The sequence below is a fragment of the Neoarius graeffei genome, chromosome 20 (assembly GCF_027579695.1).
Source record: "Neoarius graeffei isolate fNeoGra1 chromosome 20, fNeoGra1.pri, whole genome shotgun sequence".
NCBI classification, from domain to species: domain Eukaryota; kingdom Metazoa; phylum Chordata; class Actinopteri; order Siluriformes; family Ariidae; genus Neoarius; species Neoarius graeffei.
This window is the reverse complement of record NC_083588.1, coordinates 3804365-3819688: the sequence shown is the minus strand read 5'-3', so window position 1 is coordinate 3819688 and position 15324 is coordinate 3804365. Positions and strand designations below refer to the sequence as shown.

General features: G+C 41.6%; 1 protein-coding gene across 7 annotated transcripts in view; it reads left to right on the top strand.

Moving 5' to 3' along the window:
* The window catches only part of rbfox1 (RNA binding fox-1 homolog 1), a 508364-nt gene that overhangs the window by 166952 nt on the left and 326088 nt on the right, over positions 1–15324 (top strand). The window lies entirely within an intron of this gene.

Here is a 15324-nt window from a genome sequence, read left to right as displayed (position 1 = left end):
AGTTTATGTTGTGAAACGTTTTTGTGAAAACACAAGGGTTCCTGTTAAAGCTGTTAAAGCCGTCAGCTTCGTTACAGCAGCTTCATCAGTCAGCTCCAGAATTGTTGGCACCCTTTTCGAGAAATGAAGAAAAATGATTGCATTACATGAACATTAAAACACTTACCACAATTTGAGAAAGGATGAATATTTATTCGAAGGCAAACTCCTCTTCGAAAAATTTGCGTGGGGGAGGGGGGTTGTATGGTTTTTGGAAAAACAGTATTTTCTCTCAAAAACATTTTTATTTGCTGTCAGAAAAGGATAAATGCAAAAGAAAATGCTTTTAAATCCTTTGGCACATTGGACAAACTGTCCATGTGAGAGGCGGGGTACACCCTGGACAAGTCGCCAGGTCATCACAGGGCCGACACACAACCATTCACACTCACATTCACACCTACGGTCAATTTAGAGCCACCAGTTAACCTAACCTGCATGTCTTTGGACTGTGGGGGAAACCGGAGCACCCGGAGGAAACCCACGCGGACACGGGGAGAACATGCAAACTCCACACAGAAAGGCCCTTGCCGGCCACGGGGCTCGAACCCAGAACCTTCTTGCTGTGAGGCGACAGCGCTAACCACTACACCACCGTGCCACCCTGAACGAACTGTGACATCATGAATTCAACGATATTTCAACCTAAAACCTGAGTTGCCTCTGCAAGGAGGTTAAAAATGGCAGTACACTGATTATCAACACTAAACATACAACAAAATCAATAAATAAGTGTTTGTGTGAAGCAAAGCCAGACCAGGAAAACTGTATGAAGTCGTTCCCTCACTCACCTCTCTCTCTCTTTTCTTTCTTTCGCGACGAATCAGACAAAAAAAACAAACAAAACAGAGCTTGACTGTTCCAAAGCGTTGACACTGGAGACTCCTTCCATCAATGTTCCATCAAAATAAGTGTCTCCTCACAGAAAACACACACAATTGTGATAAGTTGTATATTTTAAACGAACACAAAAAAGTTGAAATGATAAAAGTGGAATCAAACGAGCGTATAAATCTGTAATTTGATGCTGTGAGAGATTCTGACCAATCAACATCAAGAATTCGGCATAACAACGACAACGACATAGAACAGAGTTCCTCTGATCCTCACCATCTTCATTCACCCAAATTTACAGTGTAAACACAACCTACCGTACCGTATCAGCCATCGCCTGCAAAGAAAGCTCACACTCTGTAGCACTCATTAAAACATCACGGTTCACCTTATTAGAGTTTGGCGTGCGCTGTTCCGAACGCGCCAGTCTGTTCATGTTTCGGCCGATCCTGACATGATGGCATCCCTTCATGAATAATTAATTAGGAAAATCCTGAGCGGTTGGTGTCAGTGGAGGTCAACTCCCTCGCTCTCACGGCGGAATGGCTGCCATTATAACGGCTTGTCGGAGTTCAGCACTTTATCCTCGTGCCCGTGACACTGATGTAGTTGATTTCATCAATGTTTTATACGCCACATGAATCAGTCAGAGCGTATATATTTGCTTATCTTTGCTTGGAGTGATGCTTCCCATTGGTGTTCATTCCAACTCATCGGTCTGACCTGGTCATCTGTATTTATTTTTCACCATGAAAGCACTGATTGATTCCATTTTTGCACATCATCACAGCAATTTCAACATTTTTCAGATTTCCAGACCATAAATATAAATAAATAGGGGGTTGCTTTTGTGAAATGGATGGCAATTTGATATATTTTTGAACAACACACACCTGAGAAATGGAAGGTCAGAGAAATGTAACTCGAGGCTATGACACGAGTATTAAAGGTTCGATTGGTATTTCTCGATTTCCATGACTGCTAGCTCTTTAGCCGCAAGCGAATCTGAAAGGTCAAGCTAACAAGCGTGAAATGCAATGTCTGGTTTGCGAGTTCCGAGTGATGAAAGCAGGGACACCTCTGAACCTGAACGTAGGATCCAGGAAACAAAACGGATAAAATGAGATGGGATCTTTTTTTTTTTACCCAGATAGTGAGTGAGGGATATGGGAGGAAGTCAGGATCCTCTGGGTTCGATGCCATGTGGTTTGTTAGCGGTTTACACTCGTATGCTCATGACCCGGGGCTGTGCTCTAACAGGCAGATGTCTGCCAAGTCACCGTGTCCAGGGGATGGTGACAGGAGCGATGGTGGACGCTTGTCCGGTGATCAAAGGGTGAAGCCGTGTGGCCGTGTCCTCCCTTAGAGCTCCTGCCAAAGCTGAAGCTTTGAATTAAGCCTGATTAGGCATTAGGCATTCTCTTTCAGCTACAGGGGGAAAAAAGCAGCATTGAAATTTAGTTTAGAGATGATATCAGAAATTTATACTATTTATATATATTCATAGTATAAAATTATATAAAGTTGCAAGCAAAGATAAAAAATGCATTACATGTGAAAATAAATGAATCGCATGTAAAAAAAGAATCATGAAAATATCATGAACTGTGTGAAGGAATTGTAAATTGATTTGCATGTCAGAAAAATGAATCATGAACGAATCACAACTGACAAAAAAACACTCAAAGAATCATATAAGAATCAAATGAAACCATAAATGAATCATTTGATAAATAAATCAATAATCATCCAAGAATCACACGTGAAATAAATGAACGGTGAACGAATCACACGTGAAAAGAAATCAATCACAATCAAAAAGTCACACGGTGACAAAACCAGTGGCGGCTTCTGAATTTTTTTTCGGGGGGGGGGGGGCAATTTTCCCCCGTTATGTCTACACGGACCATAAATGTCCACAGGACTGAAGTAAATTGACCTAGGTAGCAAGTCAATAGTCAACCAAACCCAGAAAAACACCACGGTGACTGGAGCCCTCAGTTTCGTCTTTGCCTCGTAGAGCTAACTCGAACACTTTCACGCGTTGGATGAGCCGGTTTAATATGTGCCTGTTCTTGCTCACCTCATCGTTGTGGCGGCGAACTGCTCGCCTGTAGCCCTCATCCAGCTGTGTAGCGATGTTCACTCTCCCAAAAGCCGAAAATTTCACGCAGCTGCCCATGTGAATCTTTGATGACTCATGTTTTTTTATTTTCTCCGACAAACGATGCGTGTCCGAAACTCCAGTGACCGTCCAAGCAGTGTTGTCCGTGGAGCCCCTCCAGGGTGGAAAAGTAAGCAGGGGGAGCAGAAAACCGCTGAGGCGTCCTTGCAGCCAGCTCGCCAGGATTTGCGCTGGCACCATGTTGAAGTAAAACCTCGAGTATATGATTCCCCCCCCTTTGTCGAAATTTGTTTTATGTTTAGATTTGGTCGAGGGGGGTCCAGCTTGTTTTGTTGCCAATTTAGCTTGATTTGATCGCTGACTAAATGGAACTTCTTTTAAGGACCGCACTGAATTGCTTTCCGCATCCATCTCACCTCAGAAACTGAGCGGATCGAACGCAACTTTGTCGCGCTTCGCAGTGACGTAAGCACGTTAGGGCAAGCCCCCCCCCGGAACCCATAGAGATTGCATTGAAGTGTCAGTCAGGAGAAAAAAAAATATATTAACATGGGACTCTATCAGTGAACTCTTGGGCGATTTTCAGCGTGACTGAAATCGCCCCAAAAGGGGCGGTACTCTAGAAGCAAGACCACCCTGATTGGACAATGATACCCAGAGACAGATTAAAACGGCCTCGAGCAGCACTGGTGAAAGTTTGTTTTAAAAAAAAAGAAAAAAAAACTTGTTTTTTTTTCGTTTTGGCAGTGCGTCGCCCAATCGGCCTTATGCACCAGCCGCCCTTGGACAAAACTTTACTGTGAAAGAATCACTTGCCAACAAGAATCAATAAATATGGAAAGAAATGAATCGTATCAACGTAATGTGAGAAAATAATGCGTGAAGTGTGCAAAACACAAAATGTCAAGTGTCTAAAACCCACAATCATTCCGTTTTTTTCACTTTGTCTCATTTCCAGCATCATTTTCATGATCACAACGTAAACGAAGAACACGATGAAGAACGAGTAAAAACAACGTTGTGCCAGTTCCTCTGGTCGCATGCTCTCGTTGCCAGTTACACACAGGCGTTTTCTGAGGAGAATTTACGTAGCGCGAGAGTGCACAGCAGTCAGCCGAGCTGTCAGAGCTGCCACACGATCTCATGTTGCCACTCCGTCATTGTCAGAGGATTTTTTTTTTCCCCTCGCAGATAGACACCTCTCCATAATGCTCCGCCAAAGGCACCTCTCTCCGCCTCTCTTTACATAATGGATGTTGCTCCGCTGGATTGCTAGTTTCAATTACTTCTCTGGAAAGGTGGAGAGCCAAAGTCACACCCAGAGGCCAATATCTGCACCGATCTCGATCTCCACATGCATTGACCTGCACGCTCTTCTCTGATTGTCTGTTATTCTTGCACCTCGAGTATTGCTCAATGCTGTTACGACTCTCCAATGCTGGTGCTGGTGGAATATTTCCCGAACCTCCTCTTTTCTTTCTTCTCTCCTCTCGAGCCGTTGCTTTTCCCAGGCCAAGGGGGGCACTGAGCAGTTCAGGCGTATACTTGGAAAGTCTTTGAAAGTCACCTTACATGTCAGGTGTGTTTGAAAATGTAGGTAGTCAACATAGAGAAAGTAGATAAAGTGTGTGACGAGGACAACCACAGCTGGTTCCTAGTGAGCTTGATCGAGGCGTTTGAGCAGGGCGTGGTGACTGCAGTGGACACCGATTTCCAGACGCCGATGCTCCTGGCTGTTCTTTGCTGTCTGCCATGTCTGCGGCGATGAACAGCCCATTCACAGGGTCTTGTAAATTATGGCTCGATATTAAAACAAAAAACTATCAGCGCTGATATGGTGATGTTTACTGTGAGGAGATGTTTATTGGACATTGAGGGAAGGAGTCTCCAGTGTCAGATGTAATCCAGTATCTTCAAGACACATGAGTTTTCGCGGTTTGATGACAACTGGCATGTAACAATTCACGATTCGATCCGATTCGCGATATTGGGTTTCCAAAAAATGCAACATTTATCTTCCGATTCTTTATCAACTTCAATCTTCCTTTTGTTTCATTTTTGTAATCGCCAACAAGAATTATTGACTCACATTTGTAAAGGTTGGGGGAAAATATAATATTTGATCCACATTCACTGGATATGAGCAATCGCGTGCTCTGATTGGCTAATCTACAACCAAGATATCAGCTCATGTACCATGAGTAGAGAAAAACAAAATGGCGGCGCGTGTTGCTGAACCAACCGAGGATGAAATAAAAACTCTACTTGAAAACAAAACCACAAAAAAATACAAAAAGCAACAAAACATGGAATAAAAGTATTTGATGGTAAGAGCGTATCTTTAAAAAAAATTTCCAAGAATTATTATAATAGCATTTTTCACATTGCTCCTGTCATTTCGCTGGTTTGTATACATTCTTAGCGGAAATGATTTTGTCGGACATTTTGTATAAAGTTGTTATTTATCAAATTTGCAAAAAAAAATTGCTCTGTTTCTCAAAATCCAGTGACTGTGGATAGAATAAAACAGTTATTCCATTCAATCTCATCGTACATGACTTATAGCCGCTATCATCTCATGCACAACTCGACTTCGTGGAATAACTTTTAAATATCCTGTTAACGAAAATATTCCTTTTATTCAAAATGATAACACCAAATAGTCCTTTTCTTAACAAACATGATGAACATTTGTGACGCCTCTATTTGCTTCTCTTTCTTTATCTTTCAGCAGTCTGGAAAAAAGAGAGCTCTGATTTCTTATTAAATTTATTGATTCTAAAAATTGATTTGTTTTCACAGCGTTAGAGCTGTGTTACTTCAGCCTACGGTGAAGTCACATGCATTCCAGCTATTGTGATATTGCGACCTCTGCTGTCAAAACAATTCAATTACAGCAAGGAGAGACAACGAAGAGACAAGTAACTCAAAGATTACACAGTCTGATAATAACTGTGATTCATTTTATATTTCGTTGATTCGAATCGTCTTAAATTTGTATCACGATTTATCATCGCGCAATATATCGTGACATGCATAACGACTGGTGAAGGAACAACTGTTGATAAAAAGTTTTATCAAAAGTACAAAAGTGTTCTTTAAGAAGAAATGCAATTGTTGGGAAGTTGCTGCGGTAAAACATTTTAAAAAACACATCGCTGGGGTAACAGTGATTCATCTTCATCGCACTGTTTTGTTGTTGATTAATTTTCCTCTCGCAGCATGACATGGTTCAAGTTTATTCCTTAGTAACTTTTAAGACGTAAAGACTCTGTTGTCAGGTTCCCACACGATAGCAAACCACATGAATCGTTAAAGAATCAAGTGTGAAGAATGAATTGTGAAAGAGTCATATGTGAAAAATGAATCATGAGAGAATCACGTCATCATAAAAGGCTTCGTCGTTGATTATTTTCCAATAACAGCATGACGCAGAGAGGTTTATTCCTTACTTCGCGACGTTTTAATGCGTAACTATTCTGTTGTCGATTTCTCTTGGTTCTCACGAAACAACAAACCAGATATCCTTTTATTTTCTGAAAAGCTACACGATTCATTTGTCTCACGACAGATTCAGCACTGGTTTTAAGTCCAGTGGAATGAGTTTCCCACCTTCTTGGATGTTTTATCCAGCTGAAACATCATTCCGGTGAAACAGAGACCATGCGGTGGTTAACATCTCTGTTTTTAATTCTGAGCACAAAGAAGACCTTGCTTCTCCTCCACCACCTTCTCCTACTGTGTCTCCTCAGTGAGAGGATCTCCAGCCTGTCATCTTCACCCTGCTTTCTGCAGCTCGCCCGGTCCTGGCTGAGCAGGATTATGAAATATTTATTAATTTACCAATTTTACAGGAGGATCCAACCTTTTGAGCATGTCCGCTCTGAGATAGAACATTGATTAGGTGCCAGCTCTTACCCAGGCAGAGACTTCAACCCTCCCACGCACAACGGAAACAATCCACAACATGTCCATCTCCTGTACAGATTAAGCCCACCTAAGGTATTGGCAATAACAGCAGACGAGGGCAGAAACAGCAGCATTCAGCCACGGTGAAATAAAAGACAGACAATATTGAGGGAGACAGTATCTGGCCGCGAGGGGAAAAAAAAATGGTCAGAGGGAGTTCAAGCCAGCAGGAGGTTTAACTTTTAACTCTGACTTCTTCCTCTTCGTCTTTTTTTTTTTCATAGAAACATTTTTTCAGATTATTTTTGTTTTGTTTTTGTCATCATTCGGTGTGTCACACTTCTTCTTTTGCACTTTGCGATATGGACATTGAGTCTAAAATCCAATTCGACTTTCTCCAAAAGAAAGTCACCAAAGTGAGTAACTCATCCACACAACTGTTATTTATCTCACTTGGTACAAGAGCTAACACTTGCAAACTCGCAAACCTGCCCATTGGTACGCAATACGTTAGCTTGACTGGCGCTAGCTTCATAGCAAAACAACATCGCAGCAACATTTAAACGTTTAATTCCATGCTTTAATGGATAAGGCACTGGCCTCCTAAGCCAGGGATTGTGGGTTCGAGTTCCATCTGGGGTGATAATCATTTTGGGGTGGTGTAGTGGTTAGCGCTGTCGCCTCACAGCAAGAAGGTCCGGGTTCGAGCCCCGTGGCCGGCGAGGGCCTTTCTGTGTGGTTTGCATGTTCTCGCCGTGTCTGCGTGGGTTTCCTCCGGGTGCTCCGGTTTCCCCCACAGTCCAAAGACATGCAGGTTAGGTTAACATGGGGCAGCCTTGGGCTGAGGTGCCCTTGAGCGAGGTACCGAACCCCTGACTGCTCCCCGGGCGCTCTGGTGTGGCTGCCCACTGCTCGTAGCTACTTCACGTAGCTACTTCACCAGTAATCCTGCTGTGTTTAGTGAGCAAATGTTGCGAAAGAGGGCGGCACGGTGGTGTAGTGGTTAGCGCTGTCGCCTCACAGCGAGAAGGTCCGGGTTCGAGCCCCGTGGCCGGCGAGGGCCTTTCTGTGCGGAGTTTGCATGTTCTCCCCGTGTCCGTGTGGGTTTCCTCCGGGTGCTCCGGTTTCCCCCACAGTCCAAAGACATGCAGGTTAGGTTAACTGGTGACTCTAAATTGAGCGTAGGTGTGAATGTGAGTGTGAATGGTTGTCTGTGTCTATGTGTCAGCCCTGTGATGACCTGGCGACTTGTCCAGGGTGAACCCCGCCTTTCGCCCGTAGTCAGCTGGGATAGGCTCCAGCTCGCCTGCGACCCTGTAGGACAGGATAAAGCGGCTACAGATAATGAGATGAGATGAGATGAGATAAATACAGAGGTGATTTTTGAAAATTGTGCGTGCTGATTGGCCAAGAGATTCAATATATTTCTCGATAATCACATCGAGAGACTCGGCAAAATGGCGACCGATCGCTTCGTCACCATAAGTGAGAAAGAATTACAAACGATGAAGGAAAATTCTGTTCCGAAAAGCACTAAAGATGCGCCGAAGTTTGGTCTAAAACTATTCAAAGATCAGGTGGGATTGTGATTGATTTTATCGATTTCAAAACCAAGTATTTCATGTGACTCAGCGTAGATACAGTGACACAAGCCCGCGCCGCAAAGTTCTTACATTTATATGCTGCTTTTGAAGACTGAAATAAATGATTTTTTAAATATGATTTACATTTTAAAAAATAATAATAACCTGCGTATTTATACTAAAACAATTATCCACCTCAGGCTCAAAGAATATCGGTGAATAATAACCTCGACTTCATCTCGATTAATATTCACCGATCTTCGCTTCACCTTCAGAGAATAATTGTTAATTGATTCTGTAATTAGTAATCAATAATTAAATCAAAATACTTTTAAATAATGTTAAAATTATTAAAACTGATTCAAAAAATATCAATGATTTTGATATATGTGTATCGTCATGATGAAATGAGTTAAATCCGAACAAATCAGAAAATTAATTAATTAAAAGTCTCTCTCTTTTTTTGTTTGGTGTAGGTTTATGTAAGTTCATCCTCTTAAATTATAGTTCCAGCTGCATCTTCGTCCAAAACCAGTCCAGTTTCAGGTGCCGGTTTTCTGCATGCCGTTGTGTTGATTTAATGATGATTTGTCGGAACACAGGCGTCTTCCTTTCATATTAGTCCGGGTGAAAAAATGAAACACGTTTCCTCCAGTGATGATGTCCTCACATCACTGCGTACTCGCAGCTCTAATGTATTCTGCATATTCACTCGGCTCGAATGTGTGATTTTGCTTTATTTCCCTTGTTGCGTTCTGAGTTTCTTCTTCTACAAAGTCAAAACTTCGTCTGTAGCTCAGACACGAGTCTTCTTTAAAGAACAGAAGCTACTTATACAAATGTATTCTTGTAATTTTCTGCACTGGATGCGCTAATGTGGTGACTATTACATATACGGCCTCATTAATACTGCATGACGCCCGGTAGCGGAGTGGAAATATCCCCCCGAAAAATCTGCAACATGGTTCCATGAGATTAATAATATTGCCTTAGTGTTTTCTGAATTTATTTGGCATAATAAGATTGTAGCAGGAGAAGTGCAGACTTATGCACGGCGCTCACTTTCTTTGATTTTTTTCTCAAGCCTCCGCATGATGATGATGATGATGATGATGATGATGAATGATGCATCTGAACACATACAAATGGAATCTGGATCTTTTTCTGAATGCAATATTTTTTTTTCTCACATTTTCAGTGGCAGATCTTTGACATGTTTTTTTAATGATCTACAGATGGATATTGAAGTCTTTGTAATCTGATTTCACTATATTGCGCTGGAAAAGTTTATTGATTTTATTCCAGAACCTGAGAGAAGTGAAATTTGCCTTGGCCTCGTGTCGATGGCGTTGCATCGAACCAATCTGAAGCGTTTACCTCTTTAACCCTTTGAGCAGAAGTAGAATTAACGACTCTTGAGCCAGAAACTGGGTATGTGTTACGGTACGTGTGACTGTGACACATCGTGTTTTAAATTGCTGCTTAAGTCCAAAAGAGAAAGACTTGAAGCCACTCCGACAACAAAAGAAACTTTACACTACCGTTGAAAAGTATGGGGTCACCCAGACAATTTTGTGTTTTCCATGAAAAGTCACACTTTTATTTACCACCATAAGTTGTAAAATGAATAGAAAATCTAGTCGAGACATTTTTCTGGCCATTTTGAGCATTTAATCGACCCCACAAATGTGATGCTCCAGAAACTCAATCTGCTCAAAGGAAGGTCAGTTTTATAGCTTCTCTAAAGAGCTCAACTGTTTTCAGCTGTGCTAACATGATTGTACAAGGGTTTTCTAATCATCCATTAGCAGACCTGTTTACTCCTACGATTTGTCCGTAGTTCCTACAATTTTTCAAAACTAAATACGGACTACGAATTCTTGTCCAAAAACTACGATTTATGGCCGAAATGTTGCCAAATGTTTCATGACTTACTTTATAATCATATTTATTGTGGGAATTGAACATCGATCGTATAGTCATGGGCGCGGCCATGTTTAATCACGTTTAAGCCACGTTTACCGTACGTTGCATTGTGGGAAGGTTCCATTGTTTCAACTTTGGTTTCTGAGCAAAGGCCGATGGCATTATTGATAGTCCTGCAAAGAAATACCAGAAGTCGTCGCAAAAATATAAAGACTCCTATCACGATCTGTGACCATGCCTTATGGTCTCTGAAATATTTTTTTCTTATTGTAGCATCCTAAATAAGTATTACTGCTAGTCTTCTGGTTATTTCAGAGATACTGAAATAATGAAATGTATGAGGAGTCAACAAGTAGACCTTAGAGTCTAGGCTTGGTAATATGAGGATTATGGAGCAGATCTAGAATCTTACATGGGTTTGCTTTTTGGTTCTCACAGGTGCTTAACTTGACAGAAAAAATAAGACCGGTGCTAGATTTTAATTTTTAAAATTTTGTTCATGTAATCTATCACTTACTTTCAACTTGAATGAGTACTATTATCTAATAGGCTGCTTTCTACTTTTTGTCTTCGATACAATACATAGATTGGACCCCAGTAAAATTCCTACTGACAGCTTACCAAAACTACTGACAAGATACTGCAAGACTACTGACAGGGCAAATTTGGGGTAAACAGGTCTGCATTAGCCTTCTGAGGCAATGAGCAAACACATTGTACCATTAGAACACTGGAGTGAGAGTTGCTGGAAATGGGCCTCTATACACCTATGGAGATATTGCACCAAAAACCAGACATTTGCAGCTAGAATAGTCATTTACCGCATTAGCAATGTATAGAGTGGATTTCTGATTAGTTTAAAGTGATCTTCGTTGAAAAGAACAGTGCTTTTCTTTCAAAAATAAGGACATTTCAAAGTGACCCCAAACTTTGAAATATCGGTGACATCAGGGGTCCCGCAGGGATCTATCCTCGGGCCCCTGCTGTTTTTGATTTACGCAAACGACACGCCAAACTACGTGCAGCATGGTTCGGACATTGCCCTTTATGCTGATGATTCCAAGCTCTACCGCTCTATAGAGTCTGCAAGTTCGTCTCTCTCCTTGCAGGGTGACCTTGACTCACTGTACAATTGGAGTATAGAGCACGGTATGGAGTTCAGCGCATCTAAGTGTAGGGTTATGCATATGTCCAAGAAGCGTTCGACAAAGCGTCCACCGCACTGTTACCAGCTGTGTGGCCGCACTCTGGATGCAGCAGCGCAAGTAACAGACCTCGGAGTCACTGTAACAAACGATCTGTCCTGGGGTCCACATATAGAGCTCATGTGTGCAAAAGCTAACAGGATGCTTGGGCTGGTGAGGCGGGTCTGTCACGACATCTATGACCAAAGTACAAGGAAATTGCTTTATTGCACCTTAGTTAGGCCTCGCCTGGAGTACGCCTCAAGCATATGGTCTACTTCAACTGCTAAGCACAAGGCTCTTTTAGAGAACATTCAGCGCCGCGCCACAAAGTTTATCCTGAACTACCCCCCTGATGTGTCCTATACCGATCGCCTTAAGTCGCTCATGGTGATGATACACGGGGCAACTTTTTGGGCAATGTTGCCGAGCAATGTTGCTGGGGAATTGCGTTTTGACTCTTTTCTGTTGAGATTGGGCAACATTGTTTTTTCTGAATGGTTTTGATAATCTCTGGCAACTTTTTGAGATAAGCCAATCAGAACGCGAGTATCGAGTCATGTGACCTCCGGTGAGGTTCGGATCAGAAATTTCAAACAAATATGGCGGCCGCTCAGTGTCAGTGGAGTGAAGAGATGGAGAGACTCCTCATCTGTTTTTACGCCGGTAAGTTGTTATTTTAATATTCTATATGGAGGAATTTACCTCACCAAAGCTCTAAAAAACAACAGACAGCTTGATTAAATGGTCACAGCAAAAATTAAGACATCGATTTTTTTTTTTAGCTAACTGTAAACTGCCGTTGCTAACTGTTGTTGCCCATTGTTAGTTGCCCTGAAAAGTTGCCCTGTGTCTCACCTAGTTGCCCGTTGCCAGCAACATTGCTCGGCAACATTGCCCAAAAAGTTGCCCCGTGTATCATCACCATCAGTCTTCTCCCTTTAGAGTATCGCCGAGAAATCAGTGACGCTGTCTTGCTTTACAAAATCAAAAACGGTACTGTTAGTGATAGTTTAGCTAGTTTGCTCGTTCCAACTACATCTAGATATTGCACCAGAAACTTCCATCCAGCTGATCTCCGCTTCTTCTTCAATCACAAGCAAAACTACTATCGGAACTCTTACTTTCCAAGAACTGTTAAATTATGGAACAGCCTTCCATCTGCTATAAAATTCTCCCCCACGCCAATCTCCTTCAAAAGACAAATATCTGTTCACTTCTTTGAGAAACTCGCTTTGTACCATCCTCTGTAACGTATGATATTTATTATTATTATTTTTTTTTATTATTTATTTATTTTTTTTTTACTATCCTAAATGCGTCATAAGTTTTTATATTTTTGTAATCTGTGGGGGTTGAATGTCAGTTGGGGCTTACGCCCTGTTTTCTTCTCCTGTCACGTTTGTATCTATTTCTTTTTTTCCCTATTTTTGCTACACACATGTATATATTTATTTTTTTGTTGTAATTTATACTTTATGTGTAATCTATATTTTATGTGACAAATAAACTAAACTAAAACTTTTGAACGGTGGTGTATTTTGGACCAGGAGCGTAATCTAAGCACACGTTCGAATGAAAGATACACTACCGTTCAAAAGTTTGGGGTCACTTTGAAATGTCGTTATTTTTGAAAGAAAAGCACTGTTCTTTTCAATGAAGATCACTTTAAACTAATCAGAAATCCACTCTATACATTGCTAATGTGGTAAATGACTATTCTAGCTGCAAATGTCTGGTTTTTGGTGCAATATCTCCATAGGTGTATAGAGGCCCATTTCCAGCAACTCTCACTCCAGTGTTCTAATGGTACAATGTGTTTGCTCATTGCCTCAGAAGGCTAATGGATGATTAGAAAACCCTTGTACAATCATGTTAGCACAGCTGAAAACAGTTGAGCTCTTTAGAGAAGCTATAAAACTGACCTTCCTTTGAGCAGATTGAGTTTCTGGAGCATCACATTTGTGGGGTCGATTAAATGCTCAAAATGGCCAGAAAAATGTCTCGACTAGATTTTCTATTCATTTTACAACTTACGGTGGGAAATAAAAGTGTGACTTTTCATGGAGAACACAAAATTGTCTGGGTGACCCCAAACTTTTGAACGGTAGCGTACTTTTTGCATAAATAGCTAAATTTATGCTGGCAAAGGGAAGAATTAAAGTGCTTTTAATGCCTGGTATAGCAACAAGGAAGAAAGAACCCTCATGCAAACTAACAGGCTATGATGCCATCGACTCATGGCATTAGCATGCTAGCAAACTAAACGCTCTGTGTTTGCTAATTCCATGCGAAGAAGCTCAACCTTGTTCCTCATTTAAGAGCAAAGTGAAGCTTTTGAGATTCTTCCAGTCGTGGAATCATGCAGAAACAGATTTGATCATACTGTCGCTATATAATTTTATCGAATGCACTATGTATATTAAATTTTTTTTTTTTTTTTAAATGGAAAACCATTACAGCTCAGGTGGCGTAATTGTGAATATTTTTTTCCCTGAATCATATGATTCAGCGCATAATCATCCGTCTTATCCTTTCCCGTGATATTATGCAGAGCATCTTTGATGTCTGACACCATAATGTATTAGTCTGTCATCTTTTTCCCTCTATGCAAATTGATGAATCCGGCACACAGTAATCCCCCACAATGCAGCGCGTTAAAAGCGGCTTGCATGCATGCAGATTCTCCAGCTCCTGCACCGACGGACTCGAATCTGCAGCTTCGGTCTCATTTCCTCCATCTGTCTCTGTCTCGGACCATCCCTTACCTGTTCCTCTCTGGGGCCTCGCCTCGCTCCGTGCTCAGAATAAACACAATATCCCTCTGAAACTCATTAGCTCTCCCTCCGCTGTTGCTTTATTTAGATTTGTATTAACACGCGTTCTGTCAGGGAAAATGGGATAACCTGCTTTTTCCTCCTCATCTCGCCACTACTAAGGCCTCCTTGCTTTGAAGAGCGTTTTCCCCCAAAATAAATAGCACTAATGGACGAAATAAAAGGAGGCACTTATTCCTCACTCCTGGAAAAAAGGCGGGCTTTAAGCGGAGCTGCTAAACTGCAGCGGCGTCGTGATCTAATTACGCCCAGCAGCATGCATTCCAAAAGACAGGTAGCTCTTTTTTCATTAAGCGAGCAGAGACAGCAGATACATCATTTTGAGCGGATGTGAGGGAAAATGGCTGCCTAACGGGGCGGGGAGTAGGCTGAGAGGTGGAACCGGAGGGTGATGGATTGGAGAGTTTGGTGCATCATGTGGTGCATCATTGCTTGAAAAAAAAAATGCATTGGACACTCTGCAAATGCAAATGAGCAGAGATGCATGCAGTGGAAAGACATTTGGTGATTTGCTAGACTATAAATTCCTGTTATTGCAGGTGATTGGAATCCTCTACAACGAACATCAAGGAAGAATATTGACAAGCGTCACCTTATTTTTGCGGTCGATGATCACCTGACGTGTCTGCGTTACTGAAACACACGGTTTGTATCAGCAGATAGAGACAAGGAATCTTAGGACGAGCTTTCTCGGTATCAGGCAACATCACAAACAGGAATTCAAACTGCGATCGTCGGCAACATCACTTTGTTCAATACGAGTCACGATGTACGTGTACCATCCGTTGTGCAACCAAAATTCAATTTCACGCTCATTTAAAGGATGTATGTTGCTTTTTTTGTCACTTGTCGTTTGATGTAATACAGACTAAAACTACAAAATCAAG